Consider the following 6,899-nt stretch of genomic DNA (forward strand, 5'->3'; position numbering starts at 1 on the left):
TTTCCTGGAAGCTCATCTGGGGTGGGCCCAATAAGTAATCTCAGGGTAAAGATTTTCTTCATAAAAGTGGAGGAGAAGAGAGCAGCGGCGGGGTGGAGTGTGAACTTTAAACTCATGCACACGAGAAATGTCAATTACAACCATATGATAACACCAGGTCATGAGTGTGCTCCTGCTGATGTGTAGGGCCTTCAACGGACTGTAAACGGAAAATGACTGAATAAATTTAAAAATTCCTGAGCCAGCAGACCATCAGGGCAACAGACATGAATATTAAAATCACCAACTATTATAATCCGATCCTTTTTAGGCACAATTTCAGTCTTTAAATTACTGCACGCACAACTGGTTGAGAGCGTCCCAGTTCAAATATACCACACGAAAAAATGCTGGGTTAAAAATGATCTAATTTGTAACCAAACGCTGGGTCAAATATGGACCGAGCCAACGCTGGCTTTTTTCAATTTAACAGGGTTTGGTTACTGGTTTGACCCAGCACACTGGGTTACGATAACTGTCCAAAAATTGTGTTAAATTGACCAAGCTGAGGTTACCAAAAATTGGGTCGAAACTCAAACCCATCACAAGGGTTATATTACAATTAACGTTTGGGTTAAAATGTCACAGCCAGGATCAGCAGGGCGCTGATCAGCTGTTTCTGCCTTTCTCTCTCTCTCTCTCGTTCTTTTTCTCGCTGAGGCGGAACTCATTGCGGGCTCACGCCCTCAGCCACGCCCCTCAGAGGAAACAACACCCGAGCCTCATTAGTGTGGCCAGCATTTAAGCCAGGGAGTGACTGCTGTTCTTTGCTGACTCGCATCCCTGGACTGTTTACCTGTATCCTGTGTGGTGAGTGTCAGAGAGAGAGAGCCTGACTGTGTGCGTGGATTGTTTGAAAGGAGCGAGTGCCTTTTCCCCTGGATTTCCCTGGAGCCCTGTCCCCCCACTTTTGTACATAGCACTATCTCTGCACCTTTTCTATATACACCCTGAGAACCATGTAAATAAATTCCTTGTGAGCTTCTAACTTCGGATTCCTGCATGTTCAATTCAATTCAATTTTATTTATATAGCGCCAAATCACAACAAAAGTCGCCTCAAGGCGCTTCGTGTGAGTCCTCCACGTCAACCATAACATAAGATTTCTACTTATTATAAAAAACTAGATCCAAAGCAGATTGTTTAAAAAAATCTTTTTATTGTCATGTGATGCACAGAACATAGACACCAAACTTCATAAAAAATATATCAATGAAAGTAAAATGCAATTAACATAAAAGTATATACTTCATTATATTATATCCATTACTTCAAATCAGTCTTTGGTTACAGCACATGTACATGTTAACAAACATGAAGACATGCTATGTAAAGTCGGCTCTATTTTTAGAACAAATAACATGTAAAAACTTTTAACTTTCAAAAACTGATGAATTGGTGATTTTTCAGTGCTTAACATACATCAACACTTTGGAAATGTGGCAGGAGGGAATCTCCCTCTCAGATCATTTCATACACCTTTGTGAGTGACATTTTACGCTTCCATCAGAGCTAAACGAGCCCTCATTCATTTGATCATATTTGGTTCATGTCCTGGGATTCATGTGTGTTTCTGCCATGAGTGACTTCAAAATTCAACATCCTTTAATTGTCCTAGATAATCTGACTGATGTTAAATCTCCCAATTCTTTTGATCTTTGGGCTGAAGGAAGGACAATACTCTGTGTATAAATGCTCCATCAACAATCATTTTATTCCATACAATTCAAAACTTTATGAGCATAAACCATCCGGAGGGGAGATGAGCGCGGGAGGGTGTCTGCCTGATCTTGACGTGTCTGAGCGTTCCTCACATTCTTATAGCTTCAGCCCCCCTCCACCTAGTCATACAACCTAAACATCCACATTCTTTCTCTCTCTCAGTGAGCCTAAGTTATGACCTTGGCTTCCTGTGCAGTATGTTCTGTTCTTTTCTAATCAGACAAATAAGGTGATGACTCTCTGCACACAGCATTTCTTATACCTCAGCAGTATAATGCATCATAAAATAATATCATTCATTAACAATAAATCAGCAGTCTAATGTAATACAAATCAGTTTAATAAATCTAATAGTTATCACCTCTTCTAAGTCAGGAGAATAATGCAAACTAAAACTACATAATAATTTCACTATCTTTAATAACAATGTTAGCCCTCAACAGGCAGGAAACCATAGATGGGAAAGGAGACAGAGTGAGAGCAGCAGAGGAGAAAGAAGATGGGGAAAGAGGAGCAGCAGTGGGAGCAGGCCCAACAGGAAAAACATGGGTGGAGGCAGCAGCAGCAAGCAGAACATGTACAGGAGTCAGAGTGAGAGCAGCAGCAGCAGCAGAAACAGTAAAAAAGCTGGAAAACACAAAGGTGGAGGCAGGAGCAGCAGGAAGAGAAGCAAACATAGTAGCAAGAGAAGAAGCAGAGGAGGAAGTACATGGGGAAGCAGGGGGAGGAGCAGCAGTAAAAACAGGGGTGGAGGCTCCAGGAGGAGCAGTAACAGTAAAGGTTAGAAGAGTTAAAACAAACCATCATCCCTGAAGACGAACTTCCTTCACACTTTTAAATGATTTTTTCCCCAAACAGAGTTTAAATTCTACTTAAAACAAAATATAAAAAATGTTCTGCCCTGTTTTTTCTGAATAAAGTCTTCAGCTTCAAACCTGCTCTGTGTCTGTCTCTGTTACACCGAACATCTGCAGATTAGACTTGATTTACTGATGTCAGTCCCACATCGAGATATTTATTGAGGTACTTACCGTCATTCTGTTTATAATCCAACAGTGCACAGTTGAATGAAAATACATTTCCAGGCAGGTATGTTGAAGTCCATTTTTTTCACATGGAATAAATAGCCATATAAATATATATATAAGAGAGCATCACAGAGACTTTATTATTCCCAGAGGAAAAATTAGTTGTCATAGCAGCAAATACAGAACAATCATCAAGCACACACCAATTAGTGAAACTACAGGAATGTCTTAAAGACATAAAGACCCGATGACCTCTAATTTTCTAAATTCAGATAAAACTGAGGTTATTTTACTCGGTCCTGAAAATCTTAGAAATATGGTATCTAACCAGATTCTTACTCTGGATGGCATTACCTTGGCCTCCAGTAACGCTGTGAGGAACCTTGGAGTTTCCAAGGTTTCTCACTTTCCAACTTTCCACATGTAGAAAGTTAGTTTTGAATTGGTGAAACGAACATTTTATTTACAGTTTCTCATACGCAAGGCAGATAATATTCTTCATGTACATTATTTTTTTTACAAATACTGGAAGTACAATAAACCGAAACAAAACAAATTTTCATGAATTCATCTCTTAATGTTTTATACAATACCTCTCTCTGATTTCCCAGTATGTATTTTGGATCGACTAAAACGTATTTACAATAGCCAGAGTCGACTGAATTCAAATAGTTCTTAAATCCAACGGTTAAAAATAAATGTCTGAAAATTCAGCCCATTCCTTTTATTTACTGGAAGAGATCAAATCTGAGACTCTGTTGTGTTGAGCTACATGAAGACAAGTAGATTCAAACTTAATACAAAAAAACCATTACAATATTTGTAATTAAAGGATCGTTAGCTGCTGGCAAGCCTCTCTACTTGCTCCTTCAAAACTTGTGTTGTGAAAACCAAAGTTTTTGTTGTTCAACAGGGTTGAATTCATAATTGCCGTTGCCTGGTGGCATCAACCAGCCAAACAACTGGGATGAGGTGGGAAAGATCCATTGAGGTCCAGCCGCAAAACTGCCCACAGCCTGATAATTTGCACCACTTCTGATTAAATTGATCTCCAGGTGCTGGGTGTACTGCTGCTTGAGTGGGGGCTCTCCCTCTCCCTGACAGCACAGTCAGTAAAAGTACAATACAAAGTTCTTGTTTCAAATTATACTCAATACATTTCAAATGAAATTAATGAATGAATTACCCAGATGTCTGAAAAGTTTAATAATTGTCAGGGTCCTGGGTCTCCTGACCCAGCATGTTTAGTTCTTTGTGATTTTTGTATTATTGTACTTGTGTGAGTTATTCTATGGTTTCTAGTTTCGATCCCTTGCCCTTCATGTTTCTCTGTGTCCCCTCTGTTCTGTGCAAGTCTGTGTCTGCATGTTTGAGTTTCCCTCTGTGTCTTTCGGTTCTTAGAGTCCTCTGCCTTATTGTTTATGTCTCTGTGTTTCTTAGTTGCTGTCTCCACCATGTCAAGTTTGCGTCTCTATGTGATACTTCCTGTTTTACTTTGATGGTCCGTGTCTTATGTGAATGTGTCCTGCTTTGCTTGTCTCGTCAGTTCTGATCTCTCCCAGCTGTGCCCTCCTTCTGTGTCTCATTCCCCTCGTTACTTCCCAGTGTATTTAAACCCTGTGTTTCTCTGAGTCAGTGTCGTGTTGTCCCTCATGCTGTGTAGAGGTCCCTATGTCTCCATGTGAGTTTAGTTTGCTTTTGTATGACTTTCTCCTGCCAGCAAATAAAGCTGAGTTCTTTGTGTTTAAACCTCGTGCCTGCATTTTGGGTCCAACTCCTGTCTGCTGCACAGCGATTCATGACAATAATAGGAGATACTTACATGAAATGAGACACCCTGATTGAGATGCTGAGGATGTGACCTCCTCCTAAACTTTCTCCTTCTGTTTTGAAACCAAGTTTTTACCCAAAAAAGAAAGAAAATAGAAAACATCTAATCAGTACAATGGAGACAAGATTGAACACGAATTCAATTTCTTATGTTTTAGTAAGCTGAAAAACACTCACCTGTTTGTAGGTCAGTCCTGTCATCTCTTCCAACTATTTAATCTCTCTTGGCTAATGGTAATGTTTTTAAAAACTGAAAAAAACTGGGCCCCCTTTCCCTGGCAGGTTGCGGAGTATGGGGGTTCCTACTGGGGTCAGCGGGGGAGCTGGCCCCAGGGAGGGGTCACTTGCCCCTCCCTTCCTTCCCTCCCCATCTCCAGCTGCCTCCCTCTTCCCGCTCCACCACAATCACCCACACATGCAGGGCTTTGGGGTAAAGGTATGTCACCAGGGTGCAGGGGAGGCCTCCCCCCCCTCTGTCCCCTTCTGGCTGCCTGTGCCTCAATTTTATCCCACAACTTAGACATTCACATTACTCACACTCTCATTACACATACATATAGCACCTTGGGGGTGGGCACGCTACACAGAATCCAAAAGACCATCAGGGTGTACAACCTCACCCCTGGCGTTGTTGCCCACCTCTCAGTTTTTTTAAATACACGTAGACATTGAGGGCTATCAGGAGGGACTATGCGCTTACCTGCTGCTCTCTGGCAGGTAGCTCCATGTCCTCCTGGGTTTTAAATGCACCTTAGAACACACATGCATCAACACTACATATGAGCGGGTGGAGGGAGGTTTGGAGTCTTCTCTCACCCCCGTTCTCTGCGACCTGCTGGAGCGGGGGGGCTAGGAGGAGTTGGCCATCCGACTGCGGTCTGGAGTGTGGGGCCTCCCTGATGGTGCGGAGTTGGGGCGGTCTGCTTCTCTCCACCGCAGGGAAAAGGGCAACACCACCTGGGTCTGGGTGGAGTTTCCCCCTCCAGGGGCAAGGGTACCTAGACCCGGTTCTTAGAGTACGCTTGGGGAGTGTGATCGTGTGTACAGCGTCTCTTTATGTCTGTCTCCACGTTGGTTGAGTGTGGAGTAAGTGCATATGAGAGCATGAGGGTGGGAATGGATGTTTGTGTCTGTGTGTGCCTGTATTTCTGTGTCTATATGTCAGGTTGGGTATCAGGCGCCACCTCTCTGGGGACATCTCAGGCCCTCCAAGGTTTGGAGGCCTATCTCCCCCCACCACCACTCCCCCTGCCGATGGCAGACGCCCTCAGACATCGGTGCGTTGGTGGTTTTTGTGTCTGGGGGTGGGCGTCCAGGTACACACCGGCTCACTCCTTGGTGGCTGCTTATCGGGGCCTGGAGCCTGGGGCTCGCTCGGGCCCCTTCGAGGGTGGGGTGCCCCCGGCCTCTCGGCCTGGGGCTCGGTCACTCTGGCACGGCTGGCTGCCGGCGGAGCTCACGGGCGCGTCACTGCTGGCTTCTGCTCCGCGGCTGCTGAGTGAGCCCTCATCTGGGACTCTCCTCAGCTCTTTCTGGGACAGTGGCGCGGCTGCCCCTCTGTTGGTCTTCCTTGGTCTCTTGTGTTCTGGGGGCCTCTGGATGTCTGGAGTTTTGATCTCCTCCATACCTGCTTCATGCCCTGGAGGACGGGGCTGTGGCCCCCCCACACCCTCTAGCAGATCATTACATGAAGGAACCTTTTAAATACAAGCGCACTCATGCTCACAGGTGTACACACGGGTGCTCACACACACAAACTACACCCTTTTTGGCTCCTACCTCAAAGCACACTGTGCGCTGTCGATCATACGTGCTGCACAATAATGTTTAACACTTAGTATTTACTGTTATATTCCCATAGATCATCATGATGTTGTTTATTCTGTTACTCTCTTTTTCTTCTGCTTGTTTTCTCTTTTTTCTTTCTCAACAGGTGATCCAGGTGATCGATATATGTATTTTTTGTCTGCTTATTTTGTTAGTTTTTGTTTTTTGCCCTTTATCCTCGTCCCTCTTCTCCGCTGTTTTTCTTTCCCTCTTTCTTTCTCCTGTTTCTTTTCCCCAGTCAAGTCTGTCCCGTATTTAGCAAGTGAAAATAAAATAAAATAAACAATAAAAGTTGAATCAAATAGACCATTACGGCAAGGCTGGGATGGTCCATTTGGTAAAGTAAATCCGTTGGGCATCTTTCTTCGCCTTTTGACAATAATTCTAATGGCAAAAGAGCCAAACGGGACAGGCCCAACCCCCCCCCCCCCCCCCCCCCCCCCCCCAAAAAAA

The sequence above is a fragment of the Maylandia zebra genome, linkage group LG9 (genome assembly GCF_041146795.1).
Source record: "Maylandia zebra isolate NMK-2024a linkage group LG9, Mzebra_GT3a, whole genome shotgun sequence".
Lineage (NCBI taxonomy): Eukaryota > Metazoa > Chordata > Actinopteri > Cichliformes > Cichlidae > Maylandia > Maylandia zebra.